Source organism: Corapipo altera, unplaced genomic scaffold (assembly GCF_003945725.1).
Source record: "Corapipo altera isolate COAL_440 unplaced genomic scaffold, ASM394572v1 48b, whole genome shotgun sequence".
NCBI classification, from domain to species: Eukaryota; Metazoa; Chordata; class Aves; order Passeriformes; family Pipridae; genus Corapipo; species Corapipo altera.
Window position 1 is genome coordinate 4,007,448 of NW_020884884.1, and position 24,670 is coordinate 4,032,117.

The 24,670-nt window shown below is 39.7% G+C and overlaps 1 protein-coding gene across 1 annotated transcript in view; it reads left to right on the forward strand.

Annotated features, from left to right (window-relative positions):
• The first annotated feature begins 7,766 nt into the window (after positions 1-7,766).
• The window catches only part of PTPN14 (protein tyrosine phosphatase, non-receptor type 14), a 110,938-nt gene continuing 94,034 nt past the window's right edge, over positions 7,767-24,670 (forward strand). Inside the window, exon 1 of the mRNA XM_027641365.1 lies at positions 7,767-7,848. The gene's annotated coding sequence lies outside the window, so the exon portion shown is untranslated. The remainder of the gene's footprint in view (positions 7,849-24,670) is intronic.

The window sequence follows — 24,670 nt, forward strand, 5'->3', positions numbered from 1 at the left end:
TCTCCATCAACCTGCACCTCAAGAAGTCTTCCTTCATCCCCACATCACCACTGGCCAATCAGAGCTCAAATCAGTTCAGTAGTTTAATTACCTAGGTAGCCTCATCTCCTCGGATGGTAAGATTGATGGAGAGATAGACAACAGGTTAGCAAAGGCATATAGTGCCTTTGGAAAGCTTCATAAAAGTTTGGCGAAACAAACACCTGAAGAAAAGTACAAAGATCAGTGTTTAAAGAGCCATAGTGCTGTCTACTCTCTTATATGGATCTGAATCATGGATCATCTATCCCCACCACCTGCGTCTTCTAGAACGCTTCCATCAACTCTGTCTCTGCACAATCCTAAACATCCACTGGTCAGATTATACATCTGTTCTAGAGCAAGCAGCAGTCACAAGTATTGAGGCCATGTTACTGAGAACACAGCTGCGCTGGGCAGGGCACGTCTCCAGGATGAAGGACCACCGCCTCCCTAAGATCCAGCTTTATGGTGAACTTGCCACCGGCTGCCACAAGAGAGGAGCCCCAAAGAGAAGATACAAGGACTCCCTGAAACAACATCTCAGCCTTGGCCATATTGATCATCATAACCGGTCTACTCTGGCCTCCAGTCGGGAGGTCTGGAGACACACCATCTATAACACTGTGGATGCTTTTGGGAAAGCACACAGGATGACCCTTGAGGAGAAAAGACAACACAGAAAGAATCGTGCCTTGCAGAATATACCATCTAAGGAGTCCTTCGCTGTGCCTTTTGCAACTGGACATGCCTATCTCGTATTGGCCTTTTTAGCCACCAATGCACTTGCAACAAACATGGGTAGAGCCCTTCCCAAATCTTCGTTCACCAAGCCTAGCCATGATGATTTGATGATGATTTGCAATTCTACTATTTTTTGAACATCCATATTGTCTAGGAAAGATACAAATCCATGCCCTTTGGAAACACCAGTTCTGTCAGTGATTGCCTTCACCTCTTTCACAGTACTGTATTGTTCAAAGAAACTCTGAATTTCTGTTTCATTCATCCTTCTATACATTTGACAAATGAAGACTGTGTTTGGCATGCTTTTTCCTTCTGGTAAAACATAACCTTGACTGAATGTTGACGAATGTGTACTACCTCCAAGGCACTTGCACACTGGCTCTTCATATTTGCAGGTATCATTCACAAAGCCCAAGTGTGTGGGCTGCACCCATACACTTAAAAATGAATGAGGCTTTTAAAACAAAATCAGTATGAACTTTTCTGAGAAAATAAACTGTGGACAATTGTTTGTGGGTTGGGAGGGGTTTTTGTTTGTTTTGGTTTTTGGTTTTTTTGGGTTTTTTTCCCCAGAGGTGGAGAAAGGCAGTTCCATACAAACTTCCATCACATGGATTGTGTACACTGGACCTCATATGGATCTACAGGGGACTGTTCATTATTTCAATCCTTATAGATTACCTCCAGCACAGCTAATTCTCTCAGGTACTGGATACCTTTCCACATGGTGTTCCACCTGCTTGGGCACACTACTAGATCATCCTTGAGAGAATCTTTCCCTCATGCTTGACAGGAGTCTCCAGACAAAACCAAAGGAGATATTTGGCACTCTGAATTCTTTCATGTGTCAGATAGCTTATCTGCAGGTATCTCCTGTTCAGCTTTCAATTCCATTCTCAGTGCAAGACTTATACAAGCCTTTCCACTCATCATTATTGCTGTTAAAAGGTTAAGTCTTTAGCCATATCAGCCCCTGATATACGACTGCTTGCCACCTGACTTAATGTGGCCACTTACATGGGTTTAAATACACAATGTGTCTGCAGCTGGCAACCCAGTGTTTAAGCTGACGTATTGGTCTTCCAACAACTATGAATTAATTGGGAGGAAATTCCACTGTTATTTATTATACATGTATTTATTTGTTATAGACATATATTTGTGATATGTACATATATTTATATGTGTATGTTACTTTTATGTAGGTATTATCTGAGAATCTATACTTGGTTTGTATTGTTTTCACCTACTGGCCAATTTTTTATTAGTCAGTGAAACAATTAAGAATGTCCCCTATACTATTCATGACAAACTAAGCCAATCACTTATTAGCCTCTACCTATCTTTATACTGTCTCAAAATCTTCCAGTGTTTCTCTGTGAAGAGTTTGACTAGATAAGACAAAAGTACACCTCCTTATCTTACACTCATCGTAACCACTTCAACATTACTTCTGTCATTTTTACAGGCAAGCTCTAGAGTGAGTTTTCAGTCACCCAACTAATTGTAGTGGGAAACCTGCCTCAAACAGTCATAGTTTATGAACAACTAACTGAAATGATCCAATAGACTAAATAAGTATAGAAGGAGAAAACAACTGCATTCTACATCTTAATGACTTTGGTTATCACTTGATCTCCTCACCTCTTCCAAGTTTAAATGCCAACAGTTTTATTGGTCTTTCCTATACAATTTTTTTTATTAATCCTTTTCAGGAAAAAGTTTGTATGTGTTTTAAGTCTTTCCAGACTATTTAGTGTATCATGTAAATGATAGTCAGAATAGAAAATAATATTTATATATATGCTCCTCAGTATTCCCAAATTGCTCTAACAAAGAGCAAGTTTCCCATTAATTTTGACCAAAAGTGAGAATGAGAATCAGAGCTCTTTTAGAAACGATATACAGATTCCAAAAAACTGAGGTACATTTAGCTGAAGTTTTATTCTTTTACAGCAGATTTCACTATCGATTTCAGAAAACCTCGAAATCCAGAGTTTCAGAGTACTCTCATATACAAGCATGGTCTTAGACCCATTTCACAGAGATAAGAAAACATTATCAATTCAAGTTACACAGGTTTGTGACAGTACTCAAAACACATTTTAGATTATGACATTAGCTCTTTGCTTTCTCAAGAAACCATTTATCTCTAAGCGGCAACAAAATATTTTCAACTGGGTGCCCGCAGTCGGACATGTAAATCTATGCTGAGATGCATAAAGATCATCAGAAGTAGGCAGCCACTAAAGCACCTACAAATCAGTGGTGTATACTAACTTCAAGGCATGCTGAAAAATTAACTTATGCTAAAAGGTAGGGATTTGGTTCATTGGTTTCTCTTTTTGTTTGTTTGGTTTTGGTTTTTGTTTTTTGTTTAGAAGACCGCTGTTTCCAGAAATCTGAAGACCTAATACCTAAATGGTACATTCAAAAGTATCCAAATTTGTAATCTGTGAAAACTGTAAAAATGTTATTCATTCTGTCATTGGACTACCCTAGCTTGGACAGCAGTAACACTTGCACAGTGAGCTATATTCCTCATCCAAAACTCATTCCGAGTACTTGGAACCATGGAATCAAAAGTTCACTACTTTACTCACAAATGCTAAAAAGTTTTTCATTTTAGAACCCTTCCTGGAGAGCTGAAAAGAAACACAGGTATTAAATAAGTCCTCAGGCAGAATACAACTCTAAGCAAACTAGAATATTCAACACAGCGTAGTTTATTTGCACAGATAATCAACCAAGACTTTTTCTGGACTACAAAACTGGGTGCTGGCTTACTTGTGATAAGCCGTAGAGTACTATAACATGTTAGCTCATGCTTGGTGGCAACAGGTTTGTTTTCCAAAATTGTGTAATCCAAATTCCTTTTCTAAGAGATGATTTTGAGAAGCACTATTAAACAGAATAATTAATGAGAGCACAGCATACTAGAGAAGTAAACTTTTTTTTTTGGTAGTAAGCTTCAAACAATAAATGTATCTATTTGTAAAGAACTAATATGATTTTAGAAATGGGAATTTCTGCTAGTGCACTAAGTTTCTGCTTACATTACAATCAGGTCAGTGTATCCAGCTGTAGCACATGACAGAGATTTTAGGAACACAGTTAGGGTCACATTTACAATACAAATCGGGAATGTGTTGCAACTGCATTCTTTGATTTGATTGTAATGTAGATGACTGTAAGGCTAATTAAACATCATCTACTGTTCATAGGAGAAACCACCAGCTGTTGCTTAAGCACAGTTTAAAGACAGTTTTATACGAAACAGGTTATGACATGGTTTCACCAACCAACAAGGACTGAGATTTTTCCATGTTATAACAAGACTCTTAAGCACATTCAAAATATGTTTAATACAGGTTTTGCTAGCAAGGTGCCAGGACACTTTAAAATTCATTGCACAGCTTCATAATAAATGTCTTCTATATTTTGACACAGATAAAGTCAGTTTTCCTCTGCTGATAGTTAACCATTTGGTCAAGATGAATGGTGTTAGGCTTTATCTTCACAAGGGTTTGAGACAACATTCAGGCCTGTCAAATCCCCAGTTTGGGGAAAAAAAATTAAATAATGTCTCTCTTCCATACATTGCTTTCATCTGGAAATCAAAAAGCACCTTCCTAAGATCACTATCATTATCTCAATTTTCAGTCAAGAAACTAAGACACAGAGATGTGCTGCTACATGCCCAAGATCAGAACAAGGACTGGTAGCTAAGGTAACTGAGGTACAATCCTATGTCAATAAGTTATTTCTCATTCGTACTTTAGATGTTTCTATTTTGTAGAGTATTAATTATAACAATTCTGGTGATATTGTAGAAGGATCCAGTACAAAAATTAAATTATAACAGAGCAGAAGGAATATTACAGCAAGTCAATAAAGTCCCTAAATATAATTTAGAGGTGTCATATTTTCAGAAAAAAAAAATTGCTGTAAAGTGATTCCCTAGCAGCATAGAAAGACAATACATAATAATGCCTACATACAATTGACACAAGATTAACCATCGAAGTTTTCTGGACAATGTAGAACCAGCGAAAGAGTTTGGAACCAAATCAATAATTTGTATCATTTTTATATCCAATCCTTGAAACAGTTTGAGTAACACCTAATCTAGTTTTAGTATTTTATTAAATCACTTCCCAAGTAGCAGGTATGTACTGTTAGTTTTAATCCTAAATTCATATACTCCTGACAGCTCTTGAGGAACAAAGATATATGTAAAGATTGCAGGTTTCAATGGTCCTAGAAAGCTGCAGTAGTACGGACAAAACAGATTTGTTTATGGAAATCTCTTTGCAGGAACTGGCTGTCTCTGGGAAGCTTGTTTTTTTAAAGCACCTACTGCTACAGTCTCTGAAAGTTTAATACAGATACTGAGCACTGCATTAAGTAATCTCAAGAAAAGTAATGATCATCATCATTCCCAGTTTTGGGAGCTTCTCTTGGTTGGGTAAATTTGAAATGCATTTCATTTTGCAGAGTTTGTTGAGCCGACCTTGCTCTTGCTGGTAAGAAGTGTGATTTTATTTCTTCTCGTTCATTTTATTTCTTCTAGGAGACCCAATCCTGCAGGTAACCAATACATAAAATTTCCCCTCGAAATTTTCCCACCTGTCAGCATGTACACACCTCTTGCCACATTGCTTCCTTTGCAGTAAAGGTCCCTAAATAAAGTTACTTCAAATGCAGAGAGACCTAAGAAAGTGAAAGTAACCAGCTCCAAAGCAGGAATGTGACTAAAAGACTTTAGGTAGGCAGCACACCACCTTGAGGCACAGATGCAAAAGTCAGTATTTATTGTCTTAAAAAAATCATCCTTACACCTGGACCAACATGAGGAGAACAGGACAGAAATCAAATAATTTAAACCCTAGTTTTGATGTGTGCTACCCTCTTTTGCAACTTTCTGCTCAGTACAGGTAATATGTTTTCTGTTATCAAGTTAGAGTACAGTGGCTCTATGATGCATCTTATCATCTCATTCTGACACCTGATATTTCTTCCAGATTGTTACTCAAAGCTCTCTATCTGCATGTGGTCAAGTACAATTCAAGTTTAAATCTTAAATGGTGTCACTTCTTAATGCCTCAGTGTAGCATATGTAAAATGCAGATAATTACTTACTTCATTAAGGTGTGGTGTTTGTAAAATGTTTGAGAGTCTCAGATGAAAAGGATTGCTTCAAAATGTAATTATAATATTATGCCAGAGGTAAGGCATAGGCCTGTGATTCCATGTATAGTATTTAAATACAATTACTTATCTATCAAAATCAAGAATCTGTGCTATTTCTCCCTCTCTCAGCTCCCGATCCTGTTTCCATTAATAATCTGAATAATCCTGACTCCAATGGATCTGATCACTTACTCCTTCAGTAAGGTGTACAAGTAACAAACAGTAACGGCAACACAAAAATTGTATCAATTCTCATTTAGCACTATTTTTCATAATTTTACATGTTTGTAAGAGTCCTTAAGTTCTGGTGTCACAGATGTTTTAGAGGGATACCTCCCTTCTGTAGATGCCCACTGGTACCAGAGGTATTTGTATACACTTTCTGGAATGTGGATTATTTTTGGAATGTGGATAATTTTAAATAAATGTAAATTAAGGCCAAAATAATTCTGCAAATTGCCCATCAGCTATGATGCACAAGAGCATAATTTCTAATATTCACATTGTTCTTAAATCTACTTGATTTGGTGGGTTATGTTCAACACCTGTTGGTAGCTGCAACCCTCCTGACAGTACTCCTACAGCATGGTGTGTTTCCCGCTCCTCTCTTTTACAGCAGGCATGAGATGGGCTTTCTCACATCAGCCAAGCACCAAGTATCCCGGGCATTTCACGCAGTTACCAACTGACACGTTTCAAGTCAGCTTCAGTTTTTCTCCTGCTTTCCAGCAAAGCACAGGCATGACGGCACCATCATGGGTGTTTTTCCATCACGAGTGTTTTGCCCTCTGTGCAGCCAGAAAAGCAGGGATAACCACCCGTCTAGAAGAGAGGGTCACACAATAAGGACACCGAAAGGGGTGAAATGGGAAGAGGAGAAGCAAAGAGAGGGAGGGATGGAGAGAAACGATGCTGTCGCGCAAGGCTGTAGGAGATGAAACGGGATTATGGAAGGGCAGAAGAGAGGCCACAGAGAAGCAGGGCGGCCCCGCGCCTTTCATACAGGAGGTCTGGAAGGAGGATCTCAGGAGATTCCAGGCCCACGCGTGCAGAGCCCGCCTCAGGTCCCTGGGTGTCCCTTCCCACCCCGGTCTGTCTGGGGGTGCTCCCGCTCGGGCCGGGACGACACGTGCCCGTAGCTCCACGGCGGGTCCCGGCAGGAGGGCGGGGAAGGGGCCGGGAAAGGGGCCGGCTCCCCCCGGCGGGGAGGCGGGAAGGGCCGGCACCCCGCACCTGGCAGCTCTGCCCTCCTCGGGAGGGCTGCCGCCGGCACCCGCTCGGATTGGCAGGAGCCTGCGCCCTCCTCTTCCTCCCTCCTTTTCCCTCCTCCGCGGGGTGGGTTTCAGCCCTCCTCCTTCCTTGGGGAGGGGGGAAGAGTTTAAAAAAAAAAAAAAAAAAAAGAAAGAAAAAAAATAAGAAGGAGAAAGAGAAAAGAAATCCCAAGTTGCGTCCCCGACGTCTCCGGGCCCCGCGGCCGCAGCGGCCGCCCCACATTCCTGGCATTCCTGGGCCGTGACTCCCCGCGCCGCCCCGGCCCCAGCCCGGCCCCGGCCCCGCCGCCTCCGGCTCGCCTGCCCGCCAGCCCCGCTCGCCCCCGCGGGACACCAGTCCCCTCCTCCTGCCCTGCCTCCCTCCTTCCCGCACCCCGCGGGCGGCAGCAGGAGCTCAGGGCGCCCCGGCCCTCCGCGCCGCCACCGGCGGCCGCAGCTCCGGCCGCCCCGCACAAAGTTCCCCGCGGTGGCCGGGCCGGGGCGGCGGGAGCCGGACTGGTCTCCTTTCCCAGCGCCCGCGTCGGGTCCCGCCGGCAGCCTCTGCCTTTCGGGCCGGGACAGCCGCCTCCCGCGGGAGGCACAAAGCCGGAGCCGCCGCTGCCCGGGCGGCCGCCAGCAGGTAAGGAGCCGCCGAGTTCCCTCCCGCTCGGGCGCGTCCCCGCGCCCACTTTAAAACAGCCCGAGCTGCGCCTTGTACTCGGCGTGTGCGATCGGCACGGCCGGCGTGGGGCTCGTTAAGCGCTGCAGGGAGCTATCGCAGCTCCGCCGAGTATGCACTGCTGTCCGCAAACTACGAAAATAGCTAAGCTTGGGTTGCAAGTACCAGCGGGTGACTTGCGATACAAGCGAGCCTCGGACTGTCCGTCCAGCCCGTGAATTTAATCTGTTAGACACCCAGATAATACGGCGTTTGTACACTCGAGAGATATTTGTAAATAGCAAGGAACGGGCAGGGCTCCGTGCTGGGCTGCCCGTATTTACATCGCGGCATGCCCGTGTTTGCCTTCCCCCTGCCCGGGGGTTTACCTTGCTCTTTGTTAGTTACAGTCAAGCCTAAACTGGCCGTTCGTCTTCAGCAAGTATGTAACTCTGACGAGTTCTGCAGAAAAGATCGCGGCGAGGCAGGGAAGAGTGACATCTGCTCTCGTTTCTGATGTGGCGAAGTGGATGGATTGTTAAGATCTCAAAGTAGCTCACTTTATTGGGGTGTATTTGGGACAAGCGTTACGTAATGTATGTGTGGTATGTGGATATGATGCTTGCTGGAGCTTTCCTATCGGGAATGTTTTATCTCTGATTTACATAAAATAATCATATGTTTCCATTAGAAGCAACTCTTTGGCTGTTTGTAACTTTAAAAAGGTGGGACCAAACAGCGACCGGTAAAAGGCTCAGATTCAATATGTTTTTGCCCAAAAAGTTTTCTGGTATCTTTGGCATGTCGCCTGAAAGCATAGCTGAAAGAAATGTTTTTACCAGAAGCCAGTTCTTTTTTCTTTAAACTTTATGCAGATAATTGCAACAGGGTTTGGTTATTCTGAAAGCACTGTTACATGCTGCAGTTTTTCAGAGTTTGGAAAAATATACATATAAAATGGCTCACCCCAAATCACAAGTCACCACCTGCCAACCTCCATATTATGAGAGGAAATAGTCAGGTCTTTTAGGGGAGAGATGTAAGGAGAGGCAGTCCCAGCAGGGACTCCTCTGTGGTTATCCAGCTGAGAACGTCCTATCAAATATGAGTGACAAAATACAGATTAAGCAGCTTTTGGTCTTGCCCTCTGGGGAGTTTGTAGCTGACATCTAGTACTTGTTACATGGTGTAAAATAGAGCATGTGTTGATATTATAGTAATGTAAATAAGTTGTAGGCCCTCTTCTGTTATTGGCAGTACTTGAACTCTTTTTTGGTGTCTTTAGAAGACTGTGCCAGAGTTGCTTACAGGCAGAGGGCACTTGTGTGTATCTCACGGGTCATGATACAAAAGTTGGGAGCTTTGCAAACTTACTGTGTTGAAGCACAGTTCATCAGTGAAAAGGTAATCCCTAAAATCTGTCACCAAGCTTGTGGCCATCAATTCTGCAACTGCATTTGTGTGCAAGAAGCTTGAAAGCATGACTGTCTCAATGCATCCTGAGAGAATCTAGTGGTTCAGATCAAGGCCAGAACAAGGGCTGCTAGACTCATCTCTGTACTGAGGAACTGAGCTTTTATATGTATGTACATGTTTTACACGTGCCTTTTAAATGTTTCTGGAAGAGCAGCAGAAGTAGCTTTGGTGCAGTGTTGTTCATGAGGGTTAATTAGCAACTAGTGTTAGCACTGGATTTTTCTCCTGGTCATTCTTGTCCAGCAGAAGCCTGTGAGTCAGTTATTGTAACTTAGGTATGTAATGGCTTTCTATGAAATACATGTATTGTTGTGCACTTAGCAAATTGTTTTGGCTGCCAGTGGCTCCTGCAATAATGGATAAAGTATATATATATATACATATGCGTATACAGTTGTGTACATAGTTCTGGTGACTCTGTGGCTTCCTTTTTCTGTGTTTATTTGGTACTGCTTCAGCCAAAGTACTGCTCTTCGTTCTGTTTCTCTTCATGTCCAGTGAGGCTATGTTTGATTAAATGTCATTTAAGTAGCTCGTTTTAATTGGGATTTAAATTTACTGTAGATATATGCAGTGTGAAAAGTGTACTTGAATTCCAGCTCCTCAGCTGGAAGCAAGTCCTTCTCTGTTGCAAGGGTTTGTCAGCTGAGGGGGGTTTATAAACTGCTGGTAGTATACAATAGGTAAAAAGTTTTCAGCAGGCAATGCTGCTCAGTACCATATAGGTCCTAGTCCTGCAAAGACACCCCCCCCCCCCCCCCACGTGTTTAAACTCACGTTCATGAATAGTGCTTTTGAAACCACGGTATTTCTTTTATATACATAATAATAAACATATATACAAGTCTTTGCAGGAACCAGGCTATAACACTTAGTATGCAATATATTTGTGCGTGTATATCCAGCTCAATTACAGAAGATTTCAATAAAGGCTTAATTTTTATGCTGAGTAGATGCCATAAAAGTATTTTTTTTATGTCTAAATCCACTGCAAAGTACAGCATGCCTTGGCCTATTATACTTTGTGGAGTTCCATTGGAACAGATCCTAATCTTTGAAAACAAACCATTACCGTGTAGATGTTCTTACTGTAAGGAGAGAGTATGCCCATGCACAAGATTCTCTGAGGTTTTATGTGAAAATGTCTGGTTCCATTTTTAAAATCTACTGGTTTTCTGTTCAGAGACTCTGTGAAACCTGGTACTTCCACCTATAAAACACTTAAAATAGAGATATTAAAAAGTAATAATTAAAGATTAGTTCCTAAAGGAAATAAGGTAGACCTGAGCTGAAGCCCATCTTTGTGATAAAAGTATGATTTTGATTCCACGGGCTAACCCCTATATTTCTGTGCCTAGTACAGGGGACCTCAAGACTCAGTGGACACGTGGATCTTCCTCTCCATGTCCAGAGCAAGTGTAGCCTGTCCCGTGAGGTGCCCATCTTCTGCTTAAAGTCTTTTGGTTTGCAGTGCGTGGGGAGCTGAGGAGGTGATCTATGAGAAGACATGTCACAAGCTCTGAAGCAATAGGGTTCCTCACAAATGTGGGGCAGTCCGTGACTCTTCCCCTTTCCTCTGGGCTGTAGGAGGGAATGAGGAGAACTCTGGAGTGTGGAAGGAATTAAGGACACTAGACTATGGTGCAGCACAAAGTATGTAAAAAGAATATGCATGTATGTTTTAAAATGTATTTCCCAACCTATCATGTCTGCCCTAATAAGCAGTTGTACGTGTTATAGTCAGCTATATGTAAGCACCTTCTGAGAATACCTAAGGGACTATAAACTTAGCCCTAATTAAGCATAAATTTAGCCAACATTAAGAAGATTTTCTGACCAAAGGATTTGGAGGGTGTTGGGTGTATAACATGTTGGATGGGTGATGGCCTGGGAAGAAGAGAACACTGACCCCTCTGATGTCCTGCAGCTATTGTGACATTCTTATTTTCTGCTCATGTGAAGAATTTAGGTACCGAGCTTTGCTCAACATCAAGCATGTCTTTTGGAAACTGAAACTTTCCTTTCTAATTCTCAATCAGTGTACCTGTCCTTATGACTAAGAATGCTTTTTTTTGTCAGTAGCAATGTAAACTTTAAATTACCATGTGATGTAGAAACAACTCTGAAAAGAGGGTGGTGAACATATATGTTGGTGATCTAATAAACTAGATGAATGATGGTGTGCCAAAACTTGCTAATGATGCAAAAGTATTTGGATTAGGCAAGATTGAAGAAGACTGAGAAATTGTAAAGGGAATCCAAGAAAGCTGGGTAAAAGGGAAGCATAGCAGATGATGTTGATAAATTCAAGAATATGCATGTTAGAGGGAATAATCAAATTACTTGTTCATGTTACTGGATTGTAAATTGCCTATATTTATTAAGGTGGGGAGGAAGATTTCAACAGTGTTTTATTTAAACTTGTGCACCTTCGTAATGCTTAGCGTTGAGCAGAAGAAAAATGCCACAGTTGTTTTGCAATGTGTTAATGACACAAAGGATATTATTAAACTGGTGCTCAAATTCACCTGGAATAATCAATTTGTGATCTCCTATCAAAGAAGAGAGATTGAAAAATATTCATACGAAGTAGAGCTGAAAATTTTAGCACAGCTCTGTTTCAAGGCGGTCTGTTAGAGGAGGTAGGATGGACATGTGCAAAATAATGCTTAGCCATTACCCTTTTATACATACTTGTCACAAGGAGTAGTTTGAAAGACAATGTGTATAATACCCCTAAATCACCATTTTTGGTGTATACTACCAAAGGCTATCATATAAATCAAGAGCCTGGTAGGATGAACAAGGTAAATGAACTGTTCTAGAGATGGGAGGAACAGTCACAGCTACAGCTGAAGGCATGCTAACTGTACTGCTCTAGGGCATAAATCAACCCTATCTGACAAGGATTAAGAAATTTCTCTTAGGACAGATTATGCTATAAGTGCCTGCTATGATATTTCATGTGTTTTTTTACAGGGTAAGCTGGTGTTAGAAACAGGATGTTGGGCTGATTATTTGACCCACTACAGTAATTTAGTTCCTGTACTGAAATGTGAATTATGCTGATTTTTATTATATATTAATGCAGATGGAATTGAAAGATTTATTTCTTTAAATATGTTCAGGTTTCATGGAAAATACATGTTGGAGTTTAAGTCTTTAACATGTTAAAGTTTGATGTTTTAATTTATTGAGGCATGCTATGCTGTGGCCTGGACTGGCATAGAGAAGAATAGAAATGATGGTTAGGGTTCATTTAAAAGGCAGATAGCACTGGTATCTGTTATTAATCAATTTGGTTATGATGATCAGTGATTTCTATTACGTGTTCTAATGGACGAAGTTTGTAGTTTGGGTAGTTAATATAAATATTTTTGATTTCTGTAGCAAAATGATGATAGTTGTGTCTGGGAGAAGCACAAGGGCAAGTTTCTAGAGGTAACTAAATCTTCTGCAGCTTAGTGAATCTTTCAAAGAAAATATTGTCAAAGTAATAGTGTACCAACACCATGAAATTCTTGCACATCTATAGGCTGCAAATGCCAGTTTGTTGCAAAAGAATAAGTGTGGGAAAAAAAATTGATTTAGTAGCAGGCATCATGACTGATCTAATAATCAACACCTCATGTTAACAGACTACTGTATAACATAGTTAAGAGTTGTCTGTAGAAGTTTCAGGAAACTATGCTATAGCTTAAAGAATAAAAAGTCAGGACTTGTGCAACTTTTAGGTGGTCAAACCAGCCAGAATGGGCTGTCTTACAGGCTTCCTGGCAGCTATCTGCCAAATAAAATGTGGACTGATTTTCTGGCTTCTCTGTTGAAAAGGCTGAAGCTGTTGTGAAGGCAACCTAGCACTGCTTTTTGAATTTAGAAAATAAGGTTTATGGAAAGGCCCTCCTTTGTAAAGATGCATAAAAGTGATGTCTTCTCTTGTGACTCCGTTGAATTTTTGACTTGATTCAAAGCATATCTCTGGGAAGGACAGAAGGTAGAGCCTTAGCCCAGGAGAAGTTGGCAGTGTAAGAGAAGTGAGAGGTTACCAGTAGTTGTTTTAACTTGTGTTTGTGAAATTCTTTCTTGTTTTTACAACTGAGAAAATAGTTTGCATTCCTAAGGTTTTTGAGATTAGCTCTTATCATGGAACTCCCTCTTTTTAGAGGAGGCATTCACTACCTTGTAGATAAAATGCCTTTAGCTTTTTATTGATGATGACAATTAAGCTAGGTTTTTGGACAAGCCTGGGCAAAATCAAGGGACTTTGCCAATCAGAGACTGAACTAGTAGAAGCCAGATCCTATTTTTGATGTCTATTGCTAAATGCCATTTTGATTTGGACTCCTTCCTGCAGGACTTTCATTTGTTCTTTCAGTGCAAAATGTATCATGTTGGTAGTGGAAACTCTGCATTTTCTGGGAATGTGATATGCAGTGCTTATCTCAGGTGAGCGAGACAATGTGTAAAGGAATTTCTGCATAAAACTTTGTGCCTGTTGTTTACCAGGACAGAGTGAGAGGAGAGGGAAGAGCAATGTAGTCAGTGGCCTAATTCATCTTGTGCTGAGGTGGAGTGAAACTTCTGATGCCTTCAGAGGGAGCAGGCCTTGAAAGTCCTACCTCAAAAATAGAAAAGAGGGGTTTTGGAGGAAATCTGACTTCTCCCTTAAGAGCTTTCGAAAATGTTCAATGTGAGTAGACCTACCTCAGGAGGAAGAACCCTGATGAGCTTTTGAGGTGATAGGAATTTATTTTAAAGGCCCTGGAAAACAGGCATCTGGAATAATAGTAATTTTTTTTTTTGATGGTGTTGGTATTTTTTGTGGTTGTTGTTTTGTGTGTTTTTTTTTTCCCCTTGTTTGGCATACTTTAAGAGCTACTTGAGTAGGATTGATGTCTATTTACATTCTTCATAATGTTGTTAAGATTCAGTCTGTTTAGGAAGATGCTTTGGTCAGCTTACCAGCTAAAGAAGTTGACTGCCAGCTGAAGGGGATGGCTGATGCAGTCTGCTGAGGGTAGACAGAAATATTGACAGAGCTTCAGAGCTCTGGCAGGTTCAGAATGGAGACTGGACAGGGCAAGTTTCTGCTTGTGAATAAGACAACTCATGTAGATGTATTTGAGTAAAGGTCCTGTGATTCCATCCACCTTTGCCAAGACTGTGTTGTGGGAATCCCTGTGACAGCAAAGAAAGCTAAATCACAGTATTGACACTCATGTGCTGCTGCTTCCCACTTTGTTGTGATTCTTTTTGAGAACAGAGAAAGGCAATGATAGGTCTTTTTTTGCAAGTTCTCTTCCATGTGTCCATGTTCCCCTTCATAGCTTGGTGCCTCAAAATGCATTTGTGCATAGTTGGAAATCTTTTTTATAAAACAAAACTAAAATATTGCAGGAGAGCATTATTGAGATGGGTTAGCATTTAGCATCCAAATATTATGTTCAATGCTAGCTATTTCACTTCCATTTCTTAATTATCTTTATTTCTGACAAGCAAGAAATAAAAGCTGCCATTTAAAGATGAAATTTATTTTTAGTTTTTGCATATTATAGGGCTTTTGCTATGCATTTGGGTGTTTCATACTACCTAATGTTATGTAGGGAGAAGTGATTCTATGAATACAATGCTGTATATGGATAGGTTTCAATTTATAAGTAATGTTTTTTAATTCCTTTCTGTGTTGTAGAATGTACTGGGAGCTTTACAAATAGCAAAAGACAAAATGTGTGTCTTGAATTACAGTCTAAGAAAGAGGAGAAGAAATGTTTTGGTGTAATAGGCAAATGGTATGTTGGGGAGAGCTGACATGTATTCTAAGGATGTTCATTTATTTGCTCATAGCCTGCCCATCCTCTGTAGCTGGTTCATTTCTTGAAAGCTTTTTCTGGTTTCTCTATTTGATTGGTGAATTGTCATAAACATATGCATTTAAATATGCAAATCCAGAAATGCCCATTTCCTGCACATTTACTGTTCAGTAGTTAAGAGACGCTTGTTTCAGAAGAGAATTACTGATAACACCTGACTTTATGAAGTGATGAACGTTTCTCTGGAGAACCTTTAAGGAGTGTACAGTGGCTTGGAGTATGACATCTTCTCTACTTGCTATGTTTTGTTCTGGCTGCTGTTGTTCTTTGTTGTTGGTGTAGTAACCTGAAACAGTTGGTCGCAGAGCAGCTCTGAGTTTTTGTAGTATACGTTTGCATATAATTTCACTGCAGAAAAGGTAAATTATTAAGTGGGCAGGATGAGCTTTCAAAAAGCTTTAAACCTTGTCTAACAATGTTAGGTGTTTCTTCTAATGTACAAATGGGTTTATTCAGAGAGACTGATGTAGTCTTACAGTCTTCCTAGAACCTGACTTAGGTATGAAGACTGTGACCCATGCAGTAATTAATTTGTCAAAACATCTCACAAGAGGTGGGTGCACTTTGGAGACAATTAGTCATTTTGTCCTATTAGTCAGTAATGTCAGCTTTGGTTGATGTTATATAAAGTTTCTTTCCTAGTTCTGTAGTTTCATCTTGGGTTACAGGAGAAGTTTGTTAACATGTAGCTTAACTTTCATGTTCACCCTATGTGTTCAGTGTCCTTGACAAGTACCACTAGCTGTCTGCATAGAGCTGTGAAATGTTGCACTTCCTTTACCCCCACCCAACAATACAGTAAAATGGTCAGGACCGGCCAGACTGTGAGCTTATGATAACGCAATAAGTGCCATCCATGTAAATCTGTCAATGAGAGGGCCATTCAGCTAACTTCAGATAATGCTGTCCACTGTTACATGCTACTTAATTTTGCTTTCTCTGCTCTCTTTAGTAGTGTGGATTTATAAAATAATTTATTTTTTCACTTGGGATGGAATCAAAGCAAATCCGTTTGTCAGTGTCTTCATGTTGCATGTTTCAATCAAAGAGAGCGGCAGGACAATGACAGGGAAGGATATCCTCTGTTATTGCAATGTTTTCGGAGATGAAAAAACAGACTTGTGCATGTTTACCTTAAAAAGGCCTTTTGCCACAACCTGAGAGCACTGTGGCCACAGTTTTGAAAGCAGAACATGTTAGTTATTTTGAGTGCCTTTTGCAGCAGCTATGTTATGTGAAAAAAAATAAAGTAACATTTAAAACTTACATGTTGAAAAAGACCCTTTGGTAATACAGTTAATAAAATACTTCTACAGGATTAAGGAAGACAATAGATTGTTTATTAGGAAAAACTTCATAATAATAAGCTCTATGATTTATTGTATTAATCTCTCAGGAATAGCACTGTTGTGGGAATCATATTAAAATAATACTAGACAGTCTCCTAGAGCATTCACTAAAGGGTCTAAGTCTCTGTCAGAAAAGTAGACAAAGTTCTGGGTTTGTAATCAGGTAGGTCTCATTCTTTATTTTCTCTTGTTGTTCAGTTTTTGAAATTAAAAGCGTGTGATATTAGCTCCAGTAATTGGTATTTTCCCGCAGCTCTATTAAGGATGAAGATGAGCTGGAATTATTGAACTTGGGAAAAAGTCAAGGATTTTTTGATTGTTTTGTGGTTGGTTTTTTTTTGGCTTAGACATTTAAACCCTTTTTTTTTTTTAGCAACGGATCTGGTAAAACAATAGTAGAAAACCAGTCCAGAGATCTTTAAGTACATAGTTTTGGCAGTATAGTGTTTTGGGATATTCATGAACAGTGATCTCCTTTTTAATATGTATTTTTTACCTTCATACCTGTACTTTGGTACACACTTCATTTGCTTTATCCTGAGGCATTTGACAGGCCATATCTTCATTCACCCATGTATGTTCCTGCCCCGCCTATTGCTGCCTTGAGGCGTATGCCCCAGATGGTTTCATGTTGGCCACGCTGGGTGCTTTGCACATCAAGTTCCATCAGGCATCATTAGACCTGCTTTCTACAGCATGCTCTAAGCAAGGTGCTAAATGCATCCTGTGGAGAAACAGTGTGGATAGGAACCCTCTGGGTGATGACTTAAATGTAGATTTCCTCCACTGCTATCTCGGGGAAGTTATTTTACTGGCATGTGTGGTGATCTTTGTGTACAGGGGTCAAACAGAAAAGAATTTGATAATTGTAACAAACTGGTAGTGCTAGGTATCAAGTGCTAACTGCAATGGAAGGGACTGTGCACCAAACAGTACAGAATCTGTCCTGGATGAAGATGACAGAGTCGTGTGTTTTATCAAGTCATTTTGCAGTAATTCCTCTAACTTTTAGGAAAAGAGATTGAGGAGAGCTTGAAATGTTGTGGGGGTTTTGTAGCTTTTTGTTTTAAAACACAATGTATATCTCATCCCCCTAATGGTAAAGAAATATAGGAAAGGTAAATGAAGTTTATAAAATATCAAAGGTATATGGCTTTTAAGAGTAGTTCTGTCAGCTGATGAAAACCATTAATCCGTAGTCTCCCAAATGTGATGTTCTTTACTACAGGCTATGTACAATTGCACTGTGTGCTGTCTATCACCACAACTACTGTGGCATTGTGCATAGGATAAGTGATGTCTAGACATGGCTGTAGCCTTTACCTCTGCAGTTTATATCTCTCAGGAATTAGAAACATCAGACAATGAAAGGTTCTGTTTGGTTTTATGAGAGTTTGAAATACTGCAATCAATTATTTTATTGTAGTATTTGTCTGTATATGCCTTTAAGGACTATGTATCAAATCTTTCATATTATATTTTCTGTAATTTGTATAGTTTCATATCTTCTTGACTTAAGAAATATGGCAATGAATGGTGGTTCTGATGATCTGGTGGAATTGTAAGCAGAAGATGTTTTTGAATATGTGGAAGCAGTTTGTGTGCTAAGTTTGTTCAAACAGAGATGCATTAGCTCGTGAACAGTGAGAACTTTACAAGGACGAACTGGAAGGTCAGAGGAAATTAAAAACAAAAGAACGCCCGATTGCCATGTCTGCTGAGACTGAGCACTGATTACACTATCCTTGTCCTGCCGGGATCATGATGATGACAACTGTCTCATGTCCTTTGACCAGATAGAATCATAGAATATCCTGAGTTGGAAGAGACCCACAAGGATCACAGAGTCAAACTCCTAGCCCTGCACAGGATGACCCCCAAAATTGCACCATGTCCCTGAGAATGTTGTTCAAACACTCCTTGAACTCTGTCAGTCACGGTGGATTACAAGGCAATGGTAATTGAGACTGCTAGGTTAAATTCAGCCCTCTTTCTGGAGATGGTTACAGAGCGGCATAATTAGACAAAGGGGGCTTAGAGTCCTTGTGCAAGAGAAGCCAGTGTAATACACATGGATTCTAAGATATGAAAGGTTAAGTGCTGCAGTTGGGTACATACTGGCATTGTAACACGCTTCGCATCATTATGTGACATGCTAGGAGAGCGGAAAATTACAACTCAGTTATTCAAAGCAGTAGTAAATCTAGTTAATACCTCATAGTTCTGACACATCTGTCAATGTGGTATCCTAATTATTTGCCTTGGCACCGTAAGCTCCAAGCAGGAAGTCCAGCTTGTGAGCACTGCATCCCAAAGCCTGCGGCGAATGTTTAGCAGCCCCGCTGGCACCAGCATAACTGGCAGCCCTGCTTACCAAACCAGAGTGTTCATGTGAACAGAGGTTTGCAGGATCAGAACATCAGTTTGTAACAGGAAATTGCATTTCCAAAGGTGAGTGTGTGAAAGGGGTCAGTAACTCTTGACAGTTTGTTGCAAAGTTCTGTTGGAAGATTACTACTTGCACAGTCAGGTGCTGTGATTTTATTTTAAAACAAAGCTCTAGTGGTAAGACCGATTGTGTTTAACCCAGGTTCCTTAAGCACACTTTTTAGCTGGGTCTGGGAATAAGTAAACATCTAAAGTAATCTCTGGTTTTGTCATCTATTTGGTAGTGTGCTTGCTTCCTGTATTACAAAAGTTATCATTAGATTAGCTGTGTTTAAGCTTCCTGTCTCACCAGGGTTTTTTCCATTATTTTTACAATCTCTTTCAGAAGGTACCAATATCATGTTTCTGTAATAAAGGTTTCACTTAAATTATGTGTCAGGGTTTTTTCTTGTTGTGTTTTTTAATTTTTTCTCTTCATTTCCCTTACTTTGTCTGAAATACCTTTTCAACCCTGATACTTTCCCAGATTTTATTTTAATGGCATATGCTATTGTAATAACATGTAGGCCAAGAAAGCATAATACTACTTCTGTCTGCAATTGGTGTGCTTTAATAAATTGTATAAAAAGGTCAACAACCTGCTTAGCTGTATCACTGCTTTTTCTTGCTATGTGAAGTACCCCAGGCTTTTAAATTAACTTCTAAGTGTGGTATGTGTGCTGTAGGACCTCACTGTGCCAGAGACTGATGACTCCAGTTTGCATGAATCAAAAGAGGTCCTTAGCGTATGGCATCATGTTGTGAGTAGTTTAATTGCTTGCTTTCAGTTTGTGTGTTAGGAAGATGGGTAAACTCACCTGTGTGATAGCTCAGGTTGGACAATAAAAATGGTGTGAACTCTGTTGTTTGCCTGCTCAAACTAAGCATTACACTGCTTGCCTTGGCCTCTTATGGGGAAAGTTCTGTTTAGTAGGTGGCCCTGCAACAGTGAACTCGGGCTGAGAAAATAAATAAGATGCACAGCATCATGTTTGGTTCATCTAGGGTAGAAATTCAATACATAAGTCTGGAAATACCTAACTTTTAGTATATTCTCTTCCCATTAAGCATGGAACCTGTGAGCACTGAAAATAACTGACTTTCTAGATTTCACATGTGCTCAGTTACTTATCACAGCAAGAGGGAAATCTAGACTTGAGGTTTTAAAATAAAAAGTGGAGCTGAATTTTCAGAACAGTGAGGTAGAACTTCTCCAGGACAATCCCACCTTAGTTAGACCATGGAAAAATGTTTTGCCCTTACTGCATATCCTGCTCTGTGTCCCTTGTGGTTAAACCTCATTTCCCACTAATAGATGTTGCTTGCCAGGGTGTGTGTTTGCCTATAATGTTGGTGACATGGCACCTTTTAATGGAAGTGAAGACTAAATGTGAAGGGCTTTAGGCCTTTAGGTTTTACCCTTCTCATTAAACTTTTCTTGGCTTTGCAAATGCAGCTGCTGTCTTGCCAATTGACATTTCTTTGTGGATTTCACATTAATTCTTGTGTTATTGCCATAGAATATACCTTAGCTCATTTTGTGTTCTTTTACCTTCAAATGTAATACTGAATTTGGGAGTTATCGGGATAATATTCAGATTTGGGGTTTTTTATATTTTATTTTTGGGGATGCTAACTAGTTTCTTGATTCATTGCATGCTAATTGTTACCAAAAATGCTCCGTGACCGTTTTTTTCTGTGTTCGTTGATTTATTTATTGTATCATCTAGGCTTTTTCTAAATATGCACCTGTGGTAGAGTTGAATGGGAGGGTTTTCCCCAGTTTGACGCCAGCATTCATGTTAATCCACTAACTCAAATCTGTTTTTCTAAGCTTGGCAATGGTGCTGCGGTATAAAAATCTTGATCTTGCTTCATAATGACACTTCTCCTTTGTAGCTACTATCTGCATTTAATTTATTTGCTTCTAAAAGCTACATATTATTTTAGTAAGTGACATGTTTATATTTTGAATTTTTAGCCTATGACCGCAGTAATGAGTAGTCCCTTCCTTTCCCTTAAAAGATGGTTTCAGGCTCATTCTAATTGATGGCTTTCACTCACTTGCTGATGTTGTGCTCTTCATTTGAGCGTCATTGTCTTGATGGTAATTAAACAAAAGTCCAATTAAGTCTCACGCTATACTGGGAAGCAGCTTGCCAGAATTTGACAGTAGAACAAAGGACATTTCATTGACCAGTTTCTTCAGAGGAAAACGTCTCAGTGGAGGTCTGTAAAGCAACACATGTGATTTTAGGCACTTACCAGCTATCATTTTAAAATTATTTTAAATCTGTGGCTGAGCCTTCTGCTCTGCTCCAGAGATGTGACTCAGAATGCAACTTGTGCTGGAGAGCTAATTTCCATCCACCACCAACATGAAAGCCCTCTTGAAACATCATATTTACAAAGCAGGCGAAGTGAGAGCAAGTAATCTCAGCCCCTTGGAATATTTCAACACAGGGCTTATGATAAAAAGATTAAAAATTTTCTATTTTATCCAAAATATAAGCCTATAAGTCCCACTTAACTGAAAGCGTTTTAGTTATTGCTCTTAATATTTTTGTTTCAAAAGCTGTAAATTGGAAGAGTAACTGTAGAACTGGAAAAAAGAAGAATGAATTAGAACAATGTTTTTTCCAAAGTGAGCCTTGCGTGGCTGTTGGCATTCATTCTGCTGAATAAAGTGGTTTGAGAAAGGAGAAGGAACACACAAGTTGAAGAGAAAAATGACCCAGAAGAGCCTGCTTCAGCAGAACGCTTTAGGATAGTTACAGGATCACTGCCTTATTTCAGGAAAATTTGTAAAATGTATGAAAAGAGAATTTCAATTGGGTCTCCAGCTTTCTCTCTTTTACCATTAACTTTTTTATTTGAATGCCACTGCTCTGTATATCAAGATCAAGACAATAATTGTCAACAGATCCAAGTACGTGTGTACATTATTATGTTTAATTTCTACCGAGCCATAAACACTCTTTGTCCTTTGCCTTTTACTAGCTATTGGCTTGGTTATTCCTTGTGGACAGGAAAGCTGTGTTTAATGCTTTGTAAAGTGGCCATCAGTTCCTTGCTTTTATCTCTATTCAGCATAAATTATTTTCTGCAAGGCCACAGAACTGTTCTGGCCAAGATTTGCAGGTGCCCCTTGTGGAGAGCTATTTCAGGATAAAGGCTTAATCTTACTGTTTCTTTCCTTTCCTTCCCTCTTTTTCTTCTTTCCTTGAAGAATACTAATCCTGAATGATAGAAACTGATGGCTGGTGTGCTCCCTCCTCCATGGCTGTCTTCTGTTGTTGTTTTTTTGTCATTTTCAGAATTAACCCCTCAACTGGATAGACTGAAGCATATTCTTTTACCCGTAAGCTTGGAAACTTTGTGTGCGCTGCTGTTGCAATATTTCTAAGGGGAAATTCAGCCCCTAATTATCAAATTAGATGCACATTCTGGTTCTTTGGCATGACTTTACTTCTGCCCATCTGTTAGGCTGGCACTCTGCCCTCTCAGAAAGTAGCCGACCAGTTTCAGCTGAGCAGAAGAGCCAACCAAAGATGGGTTAAGAGAGGCAGCCCGCAAAACACTTTATGTTCGATTCCTCTTGCCAAAAGCTCTTCCTGTTTGCAAACAATGTCAGCTTAAGCCCATATGCTTCATTACATGGGATGACATCTGTGGAGACAGATGCAGAGATGGCAATACAAATGACATTTGATAAGGAAGGGCATATGTTATGAAAGCAGACACCGCTATGAGTTTAAGATCCTGTCTGTGCTGCACATGCATACACAGAAATATAGATTGCTTTTGTATTTTGGTGTGTGAGTGCATTCATCAGCCAGGGTTGAGCTTTTGAAGTGCATCATTGTCCAGGATTTGTGCTAGGTGTAACTGCAGTCTTGTTATTCCGCTGCTGCACGTTATTAGCCGAGGTCAATATTTCGCTTCAGTACTCTTTGAATGGTAATGTGCGTTAAAGGTCCACTAGTTTGCAACATGTAAGGAACCACATTTGGATAATGCTAGTGAAAGAGAAGCCTTTTGTCCGAGAGGATTCTGTTGTGAAGTGTCTTTCTGAAGGATTTCAGTATTACCTTCCAAAACATCTTCTGTGAAATCCATTTCAGCATTTAGAAATACATTATTTAGATGTGAATTTTACATGTCTGGGTAGAAGAGGTGTAAACCCCACTTCTTTTGGAGCAGTCTCTTTGCCCCTTTGCTAGGTTTTACTGCTTTTACACCAGAGGTCAGCTTTGTATCTAAAGCTACTCTTCCTCAAGAACCTCTGTTTTTAACACCCTTCTTGTGTTCTCAGAATTGCTAAGGCTGATGGAAAAAGTAGCAAGGTTTTGTTAAATAGACTTCACATATAATCCATTGTAACAATTTGAAGAAAAGATTGACATTGAGTAAACTATTGGTTTAGAACACAGGTAAAAAAAAAAAATCCAGTATTTGGGATATAGGCCTATAGCCACATTTAAACACTATATTTTTAGTGTTTGGTTGAATGGAAAACACACCTTTTAAAGAAGAAGAATGGATATTGAAAAAGAGAGTTTTTCCATTAAAAATAAAAATATCTCAACACAAGGGAATATTTTTCATATCCCTCCAATGGACTTAATATTTGTTGTTTACAAACCTGAGAATGTTTTTTGATGATTTGTCTGGCTTTTTATTGAGAAACATTTGTCCAAGTGACATAATGTATTTATACATTTAGATATATAGGACTGTAATGAATAGGTGACTTTTAATATTTCATTCATTGGGATTTATTTTTGGAGCATTTCCTGGAATTATGACACTCTTTCCTTGGTAGCTTAAGGGCAGTGTAATATTTGCTAGCTAAAAGACCTCCTAAAGCGTATATAGCTGTTAAAGACTTGGACTAAATGTGGTTTGTTGAATTTGCAGTGTTGTGGTGGGGAAAACAATTTGGAGGAAGAGGATTTCCTTAATCACAGTGATACAGTCACTTTCTCTGCACAGCTTTGTTTCTGCATTTCTAGAAGTATAATTTCACTTCTAGTTTGGATTAGGAAATGGAATTCTCCAAAGAGTTGAGAAGTGTTGGTTTCTCTGATTTGTTGGGGTTATTGAGAAACTTTGAGCACCTCATTTTCACCTCTTATACTTCTTGGCTGTTTTATCTGTAATAAAGGGATAATAGTAATGACGATGATGATATCTGGTTTTTATTCTCCCCTTAGACTGAATCCTACAAAGTATCTTTTTCTGTATACTCTAAGGTATTACTCTAGTTACATTAATTAACTCTTTCCTTTAAGTGCCACCATCCAAAAGGTGCAAATAAACACTTCCCTGTTTCATTTCAAAACTAGCTTAGTAGCTGCAAAATGTGATTTCTCATAGCTGTATGTACTAGATGAAGATTCAGTGCAAGTAAAAAGGATTAAATTGTAGAGATGGAAATGTGCACTGGTATTTCTTTTCTCAGTGTATTAAACTGCTAAAAATACACCTTTTTCTAGAAAGTGCATTTTTATATTAAATTGCCTGGATTTTGCAGAAATACAGTGTTTATGGTGCATTTAACATCAGTGTTTTTTATACAGTTTGCAGAAAATTTGGTCTTATTTTCAAGAGGTTGAGGATACCCTTATAATTCTCTTGTAAATTTTTTTGGTACAAAAAGCCTGGCTTAAGTCTGCAGTA